Raw genomic sequence first — 22,199 nt, 5'->3', positions numbered from 1 at the left:
TCTCTATCCTAAAGGGACGTGCTTCTATTCTAAGGCTGTGCCCTGCAGTCTCACGCTCTCCCACTTCTAGAAACATCTTTTCCACATCCACTCTTTCTAGGTCTTCCTGAACTGATCTCACTGTCAGGAATTTCCATGGTGCCTGCAAGAATTATATTCATTGATTTCCATGCATCAGTGATTGTTTTGGTCACATGGAAATGTAGCAGCTTCTGTGGATCACCATCACAGGCCTTTCTGAACTGATCTCACACCACAAAAGGCTGTAACTTCACCAGCTGCACCAGTAAAGAGTATACAGAGGATTCCTGGTAAATCTGGGCTCAGGATCAGGGAGAGAGGAGTTTTTGGGTGAGCAAAGCACGGGAGCAGGAATATCATCTTGCATATAGCTCTCTGATGAGTCCTCATCTGGAATATTGTGTGCAAGTGTGGTTTCCCTGCCCAAGGAAAGATATTCCATTGATTGTGATCATGCATCTAAGGTTTACCAGACTGATTATTGGGTTTGTAAGTTCATTCCATGAGAAGAACTTAAGTAGACTGGTCATATTTAATCATTCAAAAAAATGAGAAGACTTTTCATTGAAAAGTATAAAATTCCTACTAGTCTTAACAGAGTAGATGTAGAGATTATGTTTCAATCTGTCTGAAAACAGAGATCGCAGTTTCAAAATAAAATATCTGTGATTTGGGGTGGAAGTGAGGAAATAAAATCCCCACCCAACTGATAATGATTCTGTGCAAATTTCTACTATAAAGATTTGGGTAGGTTGCTAAGTATGTTCATGTAGAGATAGATTTGTAGGTATGAGTGAAGTAGGAGGCAAAGGTGCTGTGGATTATCAGTGATGGCTGTGTCTGTGATTGTTAGTCAAGGTTGCAGTGTTGGTGACTTGATCTCTAGGACTGGTGAAAGGGGTTGGTTGGTAGGTGCGGAGGCTGAAATGATCAATCTGGGGCAGGAGGTGTAGGACGGCTTAATGACCCAAGGGTATGTGACCAGCAAGTCAAAGATGCTCATGTCAAGTGATCTGTATTCCCCTGGAGAGAGATTAGAGGTTAGTTGTTGCTCATATCCAGGGTTCACTGCCAGAAACGGGGATGCTGATGATGGATGGTTCATGCCTGGGTGTGGTGCTGGCTGGTTGGTGGGTAGGGTCGGTTGGGTAAGTGGTAGTGGAGGATCATTGGTTGAGGCCCATAAGCTTGGGGGTGAAGGGCAGGTAGCACTGCCCAAGGAAGATCAAGGTGAGAAAATCTCTGGGATCCACAGTCAGGGAGACAATGATGCAGAGCATCATCTTAAAAGGATTTTCTGTCAAACAGCAAACAAATATTCAGAAAATTCAGAATCTTGTTTCATTTTTTTTTATTTCAGTGGCTTAAACACCCACAACTTGTACTGCCTGTGAACTATGGTTGTAGTATGTGTTCCCCATGGGATGTATGTAGACAATAAAGTACCTTCAGAATGCTCTACCAAAAGTATTTTAGAAGCACCTTCAGCAAATGACTGCCTCAGTTGATTAAAAGACCCACAACATCTTCCCAAGGACAGCCAGGAATCATCTTGCCTTACCAGCACAACCCATATCTCAGACTTAATATTTTAAAACTCATTCTACTATAGGGCTGCATATGGGTAATTAAAATCAAATGATGTACAACAAATAGAAAGGCCTATATTTAAAAAAGTACATTTTAAAATTCTCCACAGCATTTCTGAAGCTGTTTTTGAAGTAAGTCTCCATTTTTATTTGAAATCAGAATCAGGTTAAATATCAGCAACATATATCCTGAAATTTGTTAACTTTACTGCAACAGTACAATGAAATACATTATAAATTAATATAGAGAAAAAACTAAATTGCTGTAAGAGTGTGTGTATATATATATATATATACTCTATGTCTATTAAATAGCTAAGTGAAAATAAGTACAGGTAGTGCAAAAAAAATAACAACTATTTGCAGAAACATAGCAAATATTTTCATACAACATGGCTTCACAAGCAGCAAATGAAGTTTTGGAGGGAAGATAGTTAGGTTCCGCTTTAAATGTGAGCTTGTTCTACTTGTAGTGCGTGGGGATATTTATATCCAACCGAAGAAGGTGGAAAATGTATTCATTTCTCTTAACAGAACTTCCAGGAATTAAGTACACCATCAAAGCTGCACTGAATGTTATAGGCAAGCCTATTGGTATGGCAATTTGAACACTATTTCCTCACCCACAGCTGCAAATATTACTAGGTTTATAGGTGAAGAGAGATGAAGACTAACGGATTTAAATAGGAAGAACCTGTTCATTCCATCTAACTCATTTTATTGTCTTGAGTCCAGACAACCCAAGCAAACTATTTCCTTTTATTTCATTCTTGGCACTAATTATTCCATTCCATTTGAAAACAAGAAGCTGCTTTATTTCCATGCCCGCTGATCTACTGCATTTGGACCAACACGGAATATTATGGAATTGAGTTACACTTTTACATCTGCTCCATTCCGCCCCACAATCAGCAAATTCTTCATTTTTGGATCATCGCTGTAAGGAAATATTCAGAGGCTAATGTGTACTTACAAGGAGAGTTAGAGCATGAATTAGTCTAAAAGGATTCTGTTCCCTGGACTTAGTTATTGTTACAGGTTTCAGAACAGGTAGTTCACTTATCCACTTTCTCATTAATTCGAGCATAACAAGAACAGGATGAAAAAGAAAATAACTTTATAACTAAAGAAAATATGGAATTCCTTTAGAAACATAGAGAATCTACAGCATATTACAGGCTCTTCAGCCCACAATGTTGTGCTGACCATGTAACCTATTCTAGAAGCTGCCTAGAATTTCCCTACCACATAGCCCTCTATTTTTCTAAGCTCTGTGTACCTATTTAAGAGTCTCTTAAAAGACCCTATTGTATCGGCACTACCATATTTGCTGACACTCGACACTCTTTGTGTGAAAAACTTACCCCTGACATCCCCCTTGTTCCTACTTCCAAGCACCTTAAAACTATGCCCCTTCATGTTAGCCATTTCAGCTTTGGGAAAAAGCCTCCAGCTAACCACACGATCAATGCCTCTGATCATTTTATACAGGTCACCTCTCATCCTCCATTTCTCCGATAAAAGGACAAGTTCACTCAACCTATTCTCATAAAGCATGCTCTCCAATCTAGGCAACATCCTTGTAAATCTCCTCTGCACTCTCTCTATAGTATCCACGTCCTTCCTGTAGTGAGGTGACCAGAACTGAACACAGTACACCAAGTGGGGTCTAACTAAAGTCTTATATAGCTTTAACATTACCTCACGGCTCTTAAATCAATCCCATGACTGATGAAGGCCAACACACCATATGCCTTCTTTACCACACTGTCAACCTGAACTGCAGCTTTGAGTGTCCTATGGATATGGACCCCATGATCTCACTGATCCTCCACACTGCCAAGAGTCCTACCATTAATATTATATTCTCTCTTCAAATTTGACCTACCAAAATAAACCACTTCACACTTATCTGAGTTGAATTCCATCTGCCACTTCTCAGCCCAGTTCTGCATTCTATCAATGCTGTGCTGTAACTTCAGACAACCCTCCAGATTATCCACAACACCCACAACTATCAGCAAACTTACTAACCCACCCTTCTACTTCTTCATCCAGGTAATTTGTAAAAATCACAAAGAGGAGGGGTCCCAGAACAGATCCCTGCAGAACACCACTGGTTACCATCTTCCATGCAGAATATAAATCATCCACAACCACCCTTTGCCTTCTGTGGTCAAGCTAGTTCTGGATCCACAAAGCAAGGTTTCCTTGGATTCCATGCCTCATTACTTTCTGAATAAGCATAACATGGAGAACCTTATCAAATGTCTTACTGAAATCCATATACACAACATCCACTGCTCTACCTTCATCAATGTGTTTTTGTTACATCCTCAAGGAATTCAATCAGGTTTGTAAGGCATGACTTGTCCTTGACAAAGCCAGGCTGACCTAATCAGATTATGTCTCTCCAAATGCTAGTATATCCTGCCTCTCAGGATCTTCTCCAACAACTTACCCACCACTGAAGTAAGACTCGCTGGTCTATAATTTCCTGGGTTATCTCTACTCCCTTTCTTGTTTGCAAGCTTCTAATCCTCTGGTACTTCTCCCGTCCCTATTGATGATGCAAAGATCATCGGCAGAGGCTCAGCAATCTCCTCCCTTGCTTCCCACAGTAGCCTGGGGTATATCTCATCCAGTCCCAGAGACTTATCTAACTTAATATCTTTCAAATGCTCTGGCACATCCTCTTTGTTAATGTCTATACACTCAAGCATTTCAGTCCATTGTAAGTCATCCCCACAATTTCCAAGATCCTTTTTACTGGTGAATACTGAAGCAAAGTATTCATTAAGTACCTCCACTACCTCCTCTGGCTCTATGCACATGTTTCCATTCTCACATCTGATTGGTCCTATTCTCACATGACTTATTCCCTTGCTCTTCACATACTTGTAGAATGCCTTGGGGTTTTCCTTAATCCTGTCCGCCAAGGCCTTCTCATGGCCCCTTCGAGCTCTCCTAATTTCATTCTTGAACTCCTTCCTGGCACTCTTGTGATTTTCTATAGCTATTCTTTTCTTCTTAACTAGATTTTCTACATCCTTTGTACACCAAGGTTCTTTTACCCTACCATTGTTTGCCTGCCTCAAGGAACATACCAATGCAGAACATCATGCAAGTGCCCCCTACCCCAAGTAAATGTTTTCCCAAATTTTTTGCTATTATTCCTCTCCAGTGCCATGGTAAAGGAAATAGTGCTGTGGTAAAAGGAATAGAGTTGTGATCTCTTCCTCCAAAATGCTCTCCCATCAAGAGATTTGACACCTGACCAGGTTCATTTCCCAATACCAGATCAAGTACAGCCTCTCCTTTAGTTGGTTGACATACATATTGTGTCAGGAAACCTTCCTGAACACACCTAACAAACTCCAGCCCTTCCAAACCTCTTGCTCTCAGGAGATGCCAGTCGGTATTAGGAATGTTAAAATCACCCATCACAACAATCCTATTCTTATTGCACCATTTCAGAATCTGCCTCCCTATCTGCTCTTCGATGTCTCTGTTGCTATCAGGGGCAGTTGATAAAAAAACACCCAGTAGAGTCCCAGTAGGAAACACCTCTTTCCTGTTTCTGACTTCCACCCACAATGACTCAGTGGACAATCCCTCCATGACTTTCATTTTTTCTGTAGCTGTGATACTATATCTGATTAGCAGTGCCTCTCCTCACCTCTCTTGCCTCCCGCCCTGTCTTTTTGAAACATCTAAAGCCTGGCACACTCAGCCATTCCTGCCCCTGAGTCATCCAAGTCTCAGCAATGACCACAACATCATAGTTCCACGTATTGATCCATGCTCTAAATTCATCTGCCTTGCTTGTGGTACACCTTGCATCAAAATAGACACATCCCAAACCGTCTGGCTGAGTGCCTCTTTGCTCTATCGTCTGCCTATCCTTCCCTATAAGCTGTCACTAGCTGTGCACCAACTGCCCCACCCTCTGCCTCTTCATTTTGGTTCCCACTCCCCTGCAAATCTAGTTTAAACCCTCCTGAAAAACATTAGCAAACCTCCCTCCCAGAATACTGGTTCCCCTCCGGTTCATGTGCAGCCCATCCCACTTGTACAGGTCACGTCTTCCCCAGAAAAGGTTCCAAAGATCCAAAGAACTTTAAACCCTGCCTCCTACACCATCTCTTCAGCCACTCATCCATCTGCACTATCTTCCTGTTCTGACCTTCACTAGCTCGTTGCACTGGGAGTAATCCAGAGATTACCACCTTGGAGGTCCTGCTCTTCAGCCTTCCTTCCTTCCTAAATCGCTAAACTTACTGCACAGGACCTCTACCCCTCTCCTGCCTATGCCCTTTCCAGAGTACTTTAGTTAATCCACTAAACTAGGTGGCTTCATAAATGAACATGTGAAGTTGGTAACTAGCTATTTACAGTTACGTAAATATTTAAATGCAGAAACAGACCACTGAACCAAACCTTTCATGTTCTTTGTTGGACCAATTAAAAACTAATTCCCTTTGCCTCACTGTCCACTCAAGGCTCTGCAAACTTCCTAAATCTCATCCTTTATTTGTTCATTCCTTAAAAGGTTCAAGACATCCCACTTCACACACCCATTTTCTCCAAATATGCTTATTAAGTAATATTCTTAATTGAGTTATGGTGAGCTTCAGATTCCTTTCCCACCAGCCACCTCATTTGGGTTGGCAATTATACATAAAATCACATGGTAATGCAATTGATCTTCTGGCTCTGTCTAGAAAAGGCCCATATACATTACACTAAAACCTTTCACAATTTTATAAACAACATACATTAACTTGTTCAATATTCCCCCCGATTTAAACTAAAAACTTTTTTTAAAGTTGTGCTTCAACACTCTATGTATCTCAATGCTCTTTTTAACAAATTAAGTACTTCTGATTTGTACTTGGTGTCATAATAAATGCTGCAGTTTATTCACATACCCCACAAACAGCAGTGTAGTAATTTGCTAGATAATCTGTTTATGGTGGCATGGGTAATTTAAAAATATATTTTGACTTTGCCATCAGGAGAATCTCTTAGTATAGCACAAGTCTATATGAAATAAAGCAGAATTAGGCCGTTTGGCCCATATGGTCTGCTCTGTCCTTCATCATGGCTAATTTATTAACCCTTCCAGCCCCCTTCTCACCTATACCCTTTAACACCCTTACTAATCAAGAACCTATCCACTTTAAATATACCCAACAGCTTGGCTTCCACAGTCATCTGTGACAATGAATTCCCCAGATTCATCACTCCTTGGCTAAGGAGTTTCCTCCTCATCTCTGTTCTAGATTCCAAAGCTGTGTCCTCTAGTCCTAGACTCCCCCACTGTAGGAAACATCCGCTCTCTTTAGACCTTTCAATATTGTTGGCGTAAAGCTTTGGGATGTTTCACGTCCATATAAGAAAGTTGATTGTATCATCGCTGAGCATCTGCTCTGAATGATAATGCCTCCAACTTTACAACATTCCTTCTGTATTGCAGTGAATTAGATGCTTGATTCTATGAAGAAAGACTACCCATGCGAATTAAAATAATAAAACTTGCACAATAAGGAACAGTAGAGTAGAGAAATAAGAAGCATGAAAATAATGTCAAATGTAGAGGGAAATTGATAAACTCTAAATCTACATCATCATGCACTGAAGTATCCATAAATCTTCTCTGCATTAATCACAGGATCACTGACGACTAAATGAGGTGTAGTTTGTGCATTATATTCTGAATGGTAGATTAGGGGAGTCAGGGGATATAGGGTTTGTTTAAGAAAGCAATGCTAAGGTAAAAGATCAGACAGTATCTTTCTGAACAATGGAGTAGGTTTGTGTGGCTGAATGCCTATTTTATTTCTAATGTTACATTCTCATGTCTTTAAAAGTAAATGCAAGGTATTGAAGTTGTTTTAATGGACACCGGTGTTGCCATTTTGTGTACCAGAGTATGAAATTTGCCTAAATTCCTAATTTCAAGTTCCTTAGGGTATTCTCTCTAGGGTTCATCCAAATGTAAGTTTTGGTTGTAAGAACAAGATACTAAAGGGGAGCAAAGGAAGTTGCCTGGCCAGCAAAATTAAGTATGTATTTTCATATAATTATTGTTCCTTTCAGTAGCTAAAGCAATAGTGATAATGCTTGCAGTGGTGATCCAAATATTTATGATTTTATTATGAATTTAAAAAGGAAAAAGGAAATAGCATAAATGTTTAAAATAAGGTATTCACACTGTGAAAACAAATGACATTAACTCGACTATTTTGCAAAATGCAGTGGGTGAGATTGTGGCCAAAGTATTAGAAGTGTTTGAATTTTACTTTCAATCTTAATAAGATCATTATGAGGTATAATTGCATGTTAAGTATGCTTGGTTGTTAGATGCCATAGGAAGCTTGAGAATACATGAAAGATGTCCTGGACTGTGATCCTATTTAAGTACTGCACTGGATTGGAAAATGACCTAATTTGTATTCCTAATAAGGCTCTGGAAAACTGGCAACCTAGCCTCTGTCGTGTGTTCCAGAGTGAAGACTGAAATCTCAAACATTATTCGGAACGAAGAAAACAGAAGGATTTAAACAAACATTCAGTAATCATTACTGAATCCCTGCCAAGCTATTCCAGATTCTTGTTGACTATTTCCAGAGACTGATTCAGTGGCAGGGTATCTCTGACAGTTTCACCTAAAAAAGGAATCTCTGGGAATCATAATGTTGGTGAGCCTGTGGCAGATATCAGTATACCTAAGGGGCTGTATTCATTCATTAAACTATACAGACAGAGCTGAAAGTCAGCTTACTGTCACTAAAAATCCTGTACTCTCAAGTGAAAATTTATAATATTATAATGGCCTGTGGTTTTGTAAAAACCATATTTCTGTATCATTGTGAAAAAAAAAACAATTTAAAAACCAGTAAGCAAATATAGTATCACTGAAATTGTTCCTTCATCTTGATGTGCAGATCCGATTGTTAGCACATAGAACTGCATACCGTTATATTAATAGACCCTTTCCAGTTCAGACTCTTTATACAGCCAACAGCAGCTGCTTTCTTGTGGGAAAATGAACACCACTGTCACAAAGCTACTAAGAATGCCTAGAAACTGGAGACTCCTTTTAGAAAACTAACGTTTACTGTATTCGCTGATGTTCAGCAAAAGGAAAAATGCCTGGGCTTGAAATTAAGTTAGATTTTTTCTTGCTTCTAATTTGAAAGTGCATTTCTGAGCATGTCATAGTAATTTAATGAAGCTTTAGTATTTGGAAATTACGGGAAATATTCTTCATTAAGTGTACTGTTAACAATTTTTAAAAGCAGTGCTAAACCAATCATATATTAGATGGACATAAAAAGTCATTCCAATAACACATCAGTTTAGCATCAAGTAATGGATTTATTAATAGCATATCTATTTCTTTATGGCATGTATAATTTTAATTAGAACTGTAAAGGAGTAACAACATCTGAGAATAGTGTTTTCTTTTTGTGTTAGTTGGTGTAAATGCTATTTGTCATTTTATGATAGTTGCATCTTTCACAAGTGACAAAGTGATGCAATTTGATGTAAGTTATTGTGTTCTATATGTAAAGAAATGTTATATTTGATAAAGACAGGGCTCATTTCAAATATTTTTGGGGAGTATAAATAACTATTCAAGTAATTGTTTTATTATCTCTTAGGAAATTATGTAATTCTGTTTCTTAATATATTACTCAAAAAGTAATTTTTAGGGACACACCCAGTGTCCCACTTTAATTTCAACATGAGAAATGGTAAACTGCAATTGGTCATTTTTGCAAAAGATTAAGTGGCAGTGGGAGTAACCTCTGAAACTCTACCTGTGCATAACCTTACATATGTACTGTCATAGCTACACATCAAGAAGTACCATAATGTTTTCCTGACCACTGTCCCCTATCACTGTTCTTCTTTAAAAAAAAATACAGCTCATTGGTAATAACCTCTCAGCTTAACAAAGGAGCCATACATTTGAATCATGAATGTTCCTGTTCTTTGCTCAACACGGTCTGAACAGCTATGTACCCAACAACTTTCAGTTTTAACCTATAAATTATGCACCTGACTGCAAAGTATTTCTGGTTACCTGGAGAAAGTTGTGGGTGCTACATGAATGTATGCTCAATTTATGGCTATAGTTATATTATATATAGTTACTATTGAAATTTAAGAAAGAGTCTGCATTTATATAGTGCCTCCATATATTTAAGGTGATTGAAATTCGAAATAATGAACTACTTTTGAAAGGCAATCACTCTTGGGTTTTTTTCAGATAACTGAAGTATCCAACTTGCACAGAGTAATGAATAAAATTGGTCAGTACATTTGCTCTTTCATAATATTGGATTCTAGAAGATTGATTGTGCCTAGGAAATAGTATCTTGCGTCTTTTATGTTCATCTCATCAGGTGGAAAGGCCTTCATTTTAACATCTCATGAAAAGATGTCCATCACTGCAGCACTAGACTCAGTCTGAATAATGTGCTGAACTTGTGTCCTTCCGATTCGTCACCAAGCTGACTTGATTGTGCAAATTTTAATACAATATGCATTAAGATATTGTATATGCATATTACATGACAAACTCACTCACTAAACACAAACTCTTGTGGATTTGGTGCATTCTCAACTACCAATAAGTAAATAGTGAATAATAGTAATTCAGCATAGAAGCAATATTTAACACCCCCAGCAACTGGATTCTAAACTGTGATGTGGCTTCTTCAAATGTGGTTTGCAAAATACATGCAGAAGCACATCTGAAAGATCTGATCTAAGTTGTATTAATGCACCTATATCTTCTTTTTATATATAAGGGAGAAGTAGAATTCAAAAATTCAAAGCTGTTGTATCTAAGCTTAGTGGTGATTTTGTCCTAATTATCAAGTGTGATTTAAAACTAAGTGGGAAGAAGATTGGCTTCTGTGGCAGTATATGGTTCATTCACAACTATAGCTGCTATCTAGCGATGAGCGGTCAATTGTTAAGAACAAGCTGTGCTTCTGTAACGTAAGGCATACAGTGAAATTTGGTTCATTTAGTCTCAGAGAATAATAATTGTCTTATGCGTGAGCCATTTATTATTCTCAATTCTGTGTACATATATGTAGAAATCGAGAAGCTAGATGATAAAAGAACACGTTTCAGCAACGGAACAAATGTATTCTCGTTCGTGATATGAGTTTGGAACTTTTTTTTCTGAAGCCTTTTGATTTTGCACGTTGTTGATGTCAATTCGTAAGCTAGAGAAAGACAATTCTCCTGCACTGTGACTGTTCCATAAAGCAGTTTATTTTAATCGATGGGTCAACGATGCAATATGTTTCGTTCAGTGCCGTGTGATTACCGTTGATAGTTAATCGCCAACAAAAATTATTCGTAGATAGTTTCAAAATATCCAAGTGCGATGAAATAAGGCTAGATGTAATGTCTAGCAGGTGTCCCTGGCTGCAGAGATGGCCATGACTTGTAACAAGTCAGAATCAGATCGGATCATAAAATTACGTATTCTGCATACGTTGAATTATCCTGAACTTTTTGACGTTGTAATTTCCTTTTAGTATTAGCTTTATCAATAATTTATCTTCAAACGTTTAAGGTTCAGTATATAAAATAAAGGACAGTGAAACGTAATCCCCGTACTGTGTTAGCGGACCTCAATATTACGATGGGGATGCTCAGGTGATAAAACGAATACTGCAAAGAATCGTATATAAACAAGCAGTGAGTTAATTATCAATGCATGGTGACCAGTAACGGAAAGAGAGAGCCAATAATCTATTACTAAAGTGCATTCACAGAAAAAGATTAGATACTCTTGGAAACGAGCACTTTTCTGGCTGCTCGTTTGTTTCCTTGTTCTCTGGGTATTGTAGTTTGTTTGGGACGAAACCCAAGCAAGTCAAATGTAACTAAAGCACAGAACTAAACTACAGAACCCACAAGCCTTTGCGAACAGCACCTTTGACAACCTTTCCGATCGAACGCGTCACCTGTCAAAGGCAGACGTCACAATGCCCGTCCTGGGAAATCACGTGAGGTGTCCAGGTGAGGTGTTGGTTGGCTAGAAGGTCGATGCGAAGGGAAATTCCCTATTCTGAGCCTCTCAGTTGCTGCAATGAAACCACCGACGCCATAGACCTTTAGGGCAACAGGTCAGCTAACTCCAATCAGTGCTTTGCAAACTGCAATATGCAAATCGTCGTCGCTTATCTGTATTCAATTCTTTTGCAATCAAAACTCAAGTTAAATTCACTTGTTTTGAAATTATCTTGTTGATCCACATATTGTATTGCGGTCTAAAATAGTATGGATATTTTGATGATTTTAATAAATAAGATTGGCATATAGTATAAAATATCAAGGCAGCATGTAATTGAAAAAAAACGAATATATTGTTGTTAGAAGGCTTGCATTCGATGCATATTATTTCTGTAAAAATACTTTAAATGTGCAATACTACAACATAATATTTGATAAATAAATTCCGTGAAAGGTATATTTTCACCTTATGATACTTGATTTATATATAAGAAAACTGCTTGTAGCACATCAGTTTCTGAAACATCGAACATCGAATATAAATGTTAAAAGTAAACGCGCTACCTGTAAAACTATTTATAACCGCGCAAAATTAAAATATGTACGCCAATTGTAAAAATATCATAGTAATATCTTGACACTTTTTTCTCAGTTTTTTATATAGTAACCAAGTAGATAATCTTCGAAGATGCTAATTGGGAAATTTGCTATAGTTTCGAACTAATCTAATTCAGTAATATTAAATGGAGAAAAACTGTGCAATGGTGTAAAAAATTGATAGACAAGATACTAAAATTAATAGTATGAAAGTATACATTACTGAAACTTCGCAGTTCAAAGTTATCGTCTGAGAGAGATACGATGTGCCCAAATAAAAGTTTTACTCTGTACTCTATTGGGAACTTGCAGCTGATGACCTGTCTACCAAAACATGAACGTAGTATGTAGCGAACAGTTTCAAAGCACTGCGGAAGGAATTCCTCGTGTGTGTTTGCATCTCCACGACAGCAAGGCAAATGGCAAAAAGGCTGGATTTTATTTTGGTATTTCAGTGGGTATTATCGTTTTTTAATTCAAGGTGCTACTACAAATAAAGAATATTTGAGACATGTAATGCTCTCATTAAAAATAAATTGCGCAGCACATTTTCATTTTTTTATCAATTCGATAACTTATCTATAGACATGCGAATGCTATAATCGGTTTACTGTCTGCTTGTGTATATGTTATATGTTTAAAGATGTGTGTATGTGTGTGTGTGCACATACATGAATTGGATTGAAGGGTTTACATATCACATGGTTCTATCAAGGTCTGTGTGTGTGTGTGTGTGTGTGTGTGTGTGTGCGTGTGTGTGTGTGTGTGTGCGTGTGTGTGTGTGTGTGTGTGTGTGTGTGTGTGTGTGTGTGTGTGTGTGTGTGTGTGTGTGTGTGTGTCTGTGTGCGCGCCCGTGTGCACGGCTCTGTCTGTTTCTCGTTTCAAGCGTTCCCTGTCTATGATCATGGGAGTGGAGTCTGAGCCAACTACCTATCTTTTTTTAAATGCCTAATCCTTATGTCTGAACAGCTATTTCCTATCATCTATTAAACTGTTAGTCAGTTATTTTTGCAACATGCGCCCCATCCTTTCAAAAGGCATACTGTAAAGTATGTTGCACTTAAATGCTGTGTTCTTAAAGGTATCAAGTGAGACTTTAAACTGCGATGTATTTGTATCACTGAGGAAACTCAAGAGCAACCTTCGGGACCTGTAGCCAATCAAATCTCTGTTTTGCGTGCCGGAGTCCCTCAGTCCACTGTTTTTTTTAAAAAAAAACGTTTTATCGCAAGTCAACCCTACTGAAATAGTTAAGTCGATGGTATTCATATTAATTAAGATATGCAGATCAGGAATGAAAATGTGTTTTGATCTCCAGCAATAAACAAATATAATTTTAACGGAATAAATAAATTAGCACAATTAATACTTATTTGTATATATTTTTATTAGTTTAGGAATCTGTTGCGGTTTTTATTTGTTACTAGATCCCGAAATTGCTTTATTTCTTAATCCGTGTAAAAATACAAGAACTGTGGATTGAAAATATAAGTTATAACACGGCATAAAGAAGATTTCGGTGCATTAGCTAGTTAAGGAGAGTGGATTCCGTGTATTAAATGTAGGAAATAAATATAAGACTTCGCTGTCTTTCGAAGTTTTATTTTCGTATAGTATCATTCTGGGCAACAGCTAGTCGAAGTATGTTAATTCCACGGTAAAATTGTTAGATTTGATTTGCATAAATTATTTCGAGGTAAACGTTTTATATGCATCCTTTTTCATTTGAGGAATGAAGAGTCGTTTTGGACAGAAATGCTAAAATGTGCATCATACATCATGTAATTGATAGGAATCAGCGCTCTACACTGCTGCTTTTTTTCATCATTGAAATCTTATTGCCAAAATTGTACAGCAGACACCAATGCCTTAAAAATCGGTTTTGGAAGGAAAAAGCTCAGACGACTTTGGAGATAATCTCACAAGTATTTATTATTGTTTCCCGTCTTCAAGACGTACACGAAAACATAACGGAGTGCCAACAACTTGCAGATACCCTTTAGGTAGCACTTGACTCCCGCACCTCAATTGTGAAACGCAAACGATAATTTTCAGCGTAAAGATTCGATTTCATTTATCTAGAACATCAAAGTCAATTTCTAAAACTGTTGAAGATCATTTAAACTTGAGCAAACTGCTTAATCGCTGGTGCGTTGTAAATAACGCAAATTCCCCGTTTGCACTGAAATATTCGTTTGTTTGTTCAATCCTATATAAATGCACAAAGATTCTTCTAGTTATACCAATTAGTATAACCAAGATTTATTATCAGTTAAGGGTTTTTCTCTGAAAATACAAACTTGCCCGGACTGCGGCAGCGAAGAATCTAAACAGCGCGAGAAATGTTAACTCTTTTTTTAAAAAGAAGTATACAAAATTGCATTACATTTCGCTTGAATATGAATTAATAACTTTTATTTTTAAAAAGAAACCGTGTTTTCAGAAAGTTACGAGAACAGTTATAGATTCTGGTATTTCTGGATGTATAGAGATGCAACCATACAATTTTTTTAAATGTTTGGAAAACAAAACAGACTGAATGCTGTTATAACGGGACATATTTTGCAAATAATTTCGTCGCAGAAGATTTCGTATCCTATTTTGTTACGTTTTTGTAATCAAGTGTGTCTTCCCCCTCCCCCTCTGTTCTAATCTAAACCCCTGTAATAGCTCAGCTAGTCGGGCGTATATATAAGAAGATGTTAGATTTGTTGTTGCCTGCGTGTACATATTTATAGCTGGGGGTGTGGAGAGGGTTGTGAAGGAGAGACGAGAATTGCTTAGGGCGGTCAGCGTTGAACATCAGAGGGCGCTGCCATTGCACCTGCAAAACCCTAGCCAGACACAACCACCGTCGACCCATCCTTCATTCATTCAACTCCACTATCATTTCATCCGAAGAGAATCAGAAAGAGAGAGCACAGGCCCCGTTAAGCCATCTCGTACAAGCGCCGCGGTGATCTGAAATCTTAGCACAAACGCCCTGGGTAACTATCGCCATGTCGCTTTAAGAGCAACTTCCAATCCCCCCAGTATGTGATTTTCCTTTGCCCATCCACAATCTCTGTAAGCAATTCATGTTTTATTCATCAGGCCACATTATACATACGTGAAAATGTATTAAACATATAGATTAAAAAGGAAGCTTGCGAGAAAATACCTATTGATCATTTTAACGTATATTTAATCCAGATTTTCCTGCACTGTATATCTTAATTAGGAGAAGCTCGGGATACTTAGCGGCTAACGGTATATTGTAAATAAGTCAGTTTTAAAAACGCACACACACATTACAACTCAACGCGTTATTTCTGCTGTGACCAAGAAGAAAATGCACAACATTAGATCTACTGATTTTTTTTTTTGACGGCGCAAGCGCTGAAGAAACACTTATCAGTACTTTTAACAGTATATATTTGTTGAAAATGTTTAAAATACTAAGAAATAAAATACAGAGCATATTCACCAGGGTTTGAGTGACAATAGCTTGCTGTCTGCCTCTATTACTGAACTTAAAGGCACGTAGCCAGCTGTATATTTAAAGTACATAGAGTAGCCATTGATCCAGCGATTTATATAATTGCTGAGCAGAAGAAAAAATAATTATTGGTTGACACAGGATTTCGCGTAGTATTCGACACTGTGCTCAAACTCTTGACTTTTATTTGTGTTGTTGGTTTATTTTTATTAACTTCCAAACAAGCATGAAAACTGTTCGAAAGATCGCCGATCGATTGCAGCAAATTCCGTTACATCCGCTCAATACAGTGACTAAAACACCTTCTAATCCAATTCAAGCGAAGTAGCAATAGGAAAACTCCGACTAGAATCTATGTCTTTCCCCAGATATCCCTGTCTCTTCTTGCAGTAAATTCATCAGATATATTTAAATCTTAAATGTGGTCCCTGCAATGTCTTTCTCTCTACTATTCCTCCTCAAATGATCAACTCTCTCAAGACAATGCGGACAGCGGGAAAGTTGGAGAAATACAGGCAATGCAAAATATTCTATAATTTTAGTTTAAATTGTATTTGAACCGATTTTACAACTCTGTCTATTTTTGGCTGAATAAACATTGCCTATAATACAGGAAAGGCGAATAATCAGAACTAGTGTACCCCCTTTTACAGGTGATGTGGTTTCCCAGTAATACACAAGAGTGAAAAAAACCTATGAAAGTAATATGTTAGAAGCAAATAAGAGAATGAGTATTAAGTTAATTAGAAAAAGACGAAAGTATTTTATTATATCTTATATAGGTTTAATAAAATATATAAGAAATAGCGAAGTAGAGAGAGATATTTACCTAGCCGAACGCAAGTTTCGTAAGTGTGTTTCTCAATTCTATCAATTCAAACGTAAACTTCTAGGAATTTTAAGGAAAGTGAGTTCAATAAACACTCTAGAATTCATATAACTTCCTTTAAAAACAGTTAAATTAACTTATTTCTGTGAAATTCATTAACTGTCAAAAATACATTAATTCCATCATATTGAACTGTAGGATTTTCCGCTAAAACTCCCCAAAATATCATTATTTCGCTGTGGGAAAAAACCCCTAAAATTATAATCTTCCAAGAGTGTTCGCGTGCTGTTATTGTTTTGAAGATAATGCAATTAAAACAATACATTATAGGGGATTAGAAATTAAAGATCATCTGTCCACAAAGCGATCGCTTAATGCTAGCAGGGGTAAAAAAAAAGCTACGACGTCTTGGGAAGGGATAGCAGAGACTGCTGTTAATCAGGAATAGAATTAATGAATCTATGCAGAGGGGCTGGTTTTTTAAGCAGATCGCCTTATTATTATACATATACAGTAGATTCTTTATTCCCTCCCCCTCTCGCTTGCATTTGTGTACCAGTCAGTATTTTTTCATTTTATAAATATATATCTCTATATTCCTGACTTTGTGGCTGACTCCGAAAAGCGTCACTTGAATATTGATCCGAGGTCGCTAATTAGCCCTTCCCGTCGTGCCTTCGTAATGAAGCACATGCGCACTGAATTAATCACAGCCATTTTTGCACGGAAACTAATTAGCAGAATAAAGATCCATCGACTTTTTTCATTGCGAGTTTCGCCCTCTTTTCCACCGCGATCGCTGAAATTTTTGCTCTAGGAATGTCCTGCCTGTCCTAATGCGAGTGTCGCCGGCCCTGAGGACTCTTTGTATGGGATCTTTACGAGCTGATCAGGATTACACCATTCCCTTTTTACAGACAGCAGACGGTGGAAAATCGTAAGTTTCAACTTTTTTTCCCTCTTGCCACTTTGCTTTTCTTCTTTGTGGATGTGTTAATTATAGTAAATCGCCAGCGCCCCTCTCTATCTCTCTCTCTCCCTCCGCCAGCCTTTAGCTTTTCTTCCCCCCCCCCTGCACTTTCTTTTTTAATTATTTGCAAATGGTCAATGACAAAATACAATCGCATCCGAGCGGAACTTTGAATAGTGAAGTTTTATTATTATTATTTTACCTGCATGTTTACATCCGCACCAACCTGATCTTGATCAGCCGTCAACAGAGTCCCGACCCCACTATGAGCATTGTTTTAACGCAATGTTTGGGCTTGCGAGCGGTCTGTTGAAGTAAATACATATCTATTTGGTTGGGATTGAGTGGATGAGAGCTGGGCTGGTGGATACGCCACGATGCGAGCGTGAGAGTGAGGGTTGGAAGTGCCGCCAGCTGCTCGGGGTCGTAGCCGGGAGATGAAGCCTGGAGCTCGGCGTAAGGGTTCCGTCTTTCTCCGAGGGGAAGGGAAGCGAGGGGGAATTTCGCTTGGCTGCTGTGGCCGAGTTCGGCTTTCTTTCGCCGTGCCGTTTGGTCTCTGTCTGCCTCTGGCTGTGTTACTTGGGATGCAGTAGGCTAAAAGAGGTTGGATTTCCAAGTTTCTTCATTTTGTTTTCCTCCCTCCTTCTTGAGTCCTGGGATCGCGAGCCGGCGGGGTTAAGATTTTTTTTTATTCCTGTTTCTTTCTCTCTCTCTATTTTTTATATAATTCTTTTTCGGGATTTTGTTTTCATTCTTTCTCAGTTCCTGGGATGTTGAGGGAGGGGTGTGGGTGGAGGGAGCGGTGTGTAGGAAAGCCTTGATCCCGTGTTGACTTTATTTTCGGATTCTCAGTCACATGTGATCGATCGGTTTTGGAGAATGTGTTTAAAAAGAGCCGGGGAGTCAGCGAGCTGCGCTCAGATCGGAAGAGAAATCCCGGAGGAAGATAGGGAGAGGGAGGGAGGGAAGGAGAGAGATGGAGCGAATGAAAGAGAGAGAAAAAAAAAGGTACCTCTCGCAGTGAGTGACGGAGATAAGATCAGACCGAGAGAAGTGGCAAGATGGAGCGAATGGGCGAAAAAATAGAGATCAGAGAGGAAGAATGGGGAATGGAAGCTACAAGCTACAGATGAGAGGACAGAGAGAGAGAGAGAGAGAGAGAGAGAGAGAGAGAGAGAGAGAGAGAGAGAGAGAGAGAGAGAGAACGGCGAGATGAAAGGAAGGGAGGAAAGGGCAAAGGGCGACAGACGAAATGGAGAAGAAAACCGGGCAGAATGAAGGGGAAAGCGAGCCAGTGAGATCCTGTATTGTTGGCAGAGCCGGGAGGATAAAGGAGCAACGCACAGGGCGCAAGGAGCAGGGAGCCCAAATTGGGACGAGATAACGCAGAGAAATCAAAGGATGGGATCGACTCCCATCAGGGAGACTGGGACATCGGGCAGATTTAATCAGGGGAGGAAAGGGTCGGGGGGCAACACCAATAAAAAGCCACAAGGTGATGGACTCGACGAGGAGACGGGGGGGGGGGGGAAGAGAGAGAGAGAGAGAGAGAGAGAAATAAAAATAAAACGAGCCGAGTAGTATGAGAGCAGGAGTGAAGTGGAGGGGAGATGTGGGAATGAGATGGGCAGATAATCGAGACTCAATGGGGAACGAGGACACATCAGTCATTGATATCATTTGTACAGCAAACACACCATTTCAGTTCATCTGATACCGGATCGAAGACGTTTTTTATTACTTTTGTATACAAAAATCAATGGGGAACGCAAAGTTTATTGACTAGTAAGATCTGACGAGTTTCCCATGCAAGTTGTGTTTATTTTATATATTGTATAAACACACATCAAATTTTCGATGCGAGTGTAAAACACGTAGCTTCTGCAAAGGTCGGATTCCCAGTCGTATTTTGTTTTGTTATATTTGAATGGATCGGGACGATTTGCGTGGTGATTGGGGCAGATTTGACCTCCCTTCCCCCCCCCCCAGTCCGACCACCCCTACACCCCACCTCCCCTTTCCCCTCCCCTCCTGGCCGGGTCAGCCCGAGTTCGCTGGCGGGCGAGAGGTGCGCGCATGGCGGCGAATGGGGAGAAGGAGGATGCGCCGTGCGGGGTCAGGAGGCAATCGCAACGGCCTCCCGCCGCCGCCGCCGCCGCCGCCGTCAGGTGCTGGCCCGCAGACACCAAGGGAGCGCTCGGAACTGCCATCAGCGCCGGGATGCGATTTCACAGCGAGCTGCCGCGCACCCGACCAAGTCCTTCCACCTAACGACGGGGAGGGGAGGTGGAGGGAGGGAGGGAGGGGTGGGGGGTCATAGAGGGGAGGTGTCAGGGTAATGATGAGCAATTATTTATTTATATTTTCCAAACTGTAATGTTGTACTTTAATTGCGGTACATTTTGTTGTTGCTGCTTCTTCACACACGTCCGCATTTCGGTCTGTTGCAGATACCTTGCCAGACCTATTTTTAAATCAGCACCGTTTGGTGCGTGTACCTAACCCTGTAATTCTAAAAGTGGAGGTCCCAGAATGAGAGTCGGCGGCTCAGACAATACAGAACGGTAGAATTATTTTTGATACGTTTTTAATTGGAGCTACAATATTTAGAGAGTGGACTCAAATGGTTCTTAAGTGCAGTTTGTTCACAAGCATCTCCAAGCCAATGTAAGTGATCCGTACAGTATATCCATTTACATGATAAGAAATGGAATGGAAATGTATGCAGTTAGTATTTTTAATAAACAACGCAGAAGCGCAAATTAAATTACGCATTCCCGTCCATATTCCGTTGTTTTTTCTTTCATTGTGTAACATGAAAGTAAGTGACATTAAAAATTAAAGACTACAAGTTACTATAAATGTGGCTTCATTAGGGTATGGTGTTTTGTAGTTATGTTGACACATGACGTTAAGACAAATTATATTCATTTTAATACACACAAATGATTGACGAATTTTAAGTGAGCGGAGTTTGTTTGCACCACCATCCCCCTCACCAGCAACCCCCCCCCCCCCCCCCCCGCCAAGCTTGATAGTTTCCATTTGTCATTTAGGTGTCTCGGAAGACTGTGATTTAGTGTTAGGGTATGCACTGGCCGATTAGATCAGTGGCTATTCAGTGTATGTATTGTTATATGTTAATTCATCTTAAGATCTCTTTTTATGCATCAAAGCTGGTGCCTTTACACCCGTAAACTCATCCACAGTCGGGCAATTCACTTGCAAATGTGTGGGCAACCTCAGTGGATCAGCTACTGGGAAAAGAGTGGAAATGTTTTGGCTTCCTTTTTTCTCCATCAATTGACTTACATTGTCCATACCGAGATGTAACCATTTTATTCTACTAATTTATGCCTTTAGATAATAATTCAAGCCGCTCACGGTGGGGCTTTCATCGTTCCCAACGTTGGATAAAATAGTAAAGGAGTTTATTGTCCACATTCATTGCGAGCAGTAGTGTTTATCAATAAATTGTTGGTAATTTTAAATTGGCAAGGATTGTGTATGTGAATACGTGTATGCACGCGTGTGTGAGGAGGGGCTCCTTGCTGTTTGGTATTTGAAAAACATAGTGGTGTCAGAAACCAATGCTATCCCTTAACGCCTTCAGAGGCTGTCTTGTCTTTCGACTGAGCTGAGCTAGTCGCTATTTGCTTGATGCCTTCTCCCACCTAAAAAGAGAAAGGCACCTAGCGAAAACAGACTAAGTGGATCATTGATGTGTGATGTGTATACCTGTGCAACAACTGTCAGTATTAAATCTTTGTGGAAGCAGTTTGTATTTTTTTGGCAAAATCTATTTTTATATCAATTAGGAGCTATTGGAACTTATCTGCACATTGTTTACAGTAAATGTTAAGCATTGTAACAAAATAATTTGCAACGTGGCCTGTGGCTTTCATGACATTGCAAATGTGATATTTGTGCATTTGCAGTTTTAGAAGTATTTCAAATTGGCTGTGCCTTTCATATTGTTGTATTTCATTAGGAAATACAGTAAGCTGAAGGTTTTAATTTGCTTAGTGAATAGAAATGCAAAAAAAGTGTTCCTGTTTAATATATTTAATCACTTTTGCAGTGTTATGAAAATGTGCTTTAAATTTAATAAGCACGACGAAATCAATGTATTAATTTATCCCAACTTTTGAGAAAATGGAGCTAAACTTTTGACTTACATGTAGTGAAAATTAATTTGTAGTAAGTAGAAGCGGCTCCTCTATTAATCAGAATTGCAGATTATTTGTACTTCCTTGGCCAAATCCAATTCAACCTGGACAAGCGTCCAAGTAGCAGGTTATCCTCTGTTTGCTGGTTGGTTGGCTGATTGACTGATGAGAGAGCTAAAATTTACCACTGAAGCCAGGAGTGAAGGGCCGTGCATGCTTTCAGGTACCTGCGCTGTAAAGGGAAAGCTTGCTGAATGGCTCTGTGGGAAATGATGCAGCCCTTGACGATGCCAGACAGAACTGTAGATGTCAGGCTTTGCACGGCAAGCCGATTTGAGCAGCAAGGCAGAATGATTCAGATTAACCTTCGCTTGAACATTGTTTAACACGGGGCTTTGAATGAAATGCACGCTGGCACATTATGTATGTTTGTGTAAATTTGCATAAGCTTCGAAGCCGAGTACAATAATTGTGTTTGGTATAGTAGCTGTGGTCA

At 39.3% G+C, this 22,199-nt stretch overlaps 1 protein-coding gene across 2 annotated transcripts in view; it reads left to right on the top strand.

Annotated features, from left to right (window-relative positions):
• The first annotated feature begins 17,294 nt into the window (after nt 1–17,294).
• The window catches only part of zfhx3b (zinc finger homeobox 3b), a 446,200-nt gene continuing 441,295 nt past the window's right edge, over nt 17,295–22,199 (top strand). Inside the window, exon 1 of one of the 2 annotated variants that reach the window (XM_059993123.1) lies at nt 17,295–17,501. The gene's annotated coding sequence lies outside the window, so the exon portion shown is untranslated. Of the gene's footprint in view, nt 17,502–17,626; nt 17,991–22,199 lie in introns of those variants that run through there. The other variant, XM_059993124.1, reaches the window with a different exon arrangement.

Source organism: Hypanus sabinus, chromosome 17 (genome assembly GCF_030144855.1).
Source record: "Hypanus sabinus isolate sHypSab1 chromosome 17, sHypSab1.hap1, whole genome shotgun sequence".
In the NCBI taxonomy this organism is placed as follows: domain Eukaryota; kingdom Metazoa; phylum Chordata; class Chondrichthyes; order Myliobatiformes; family Dasyatidae; genus Hypanus; species Hypanus sabinus.
The sequence above is the reverse complement of the archived record's forward strand: the minus strand, read 5'-3'. Positions and strand labels throughout refer to the sequence as shown.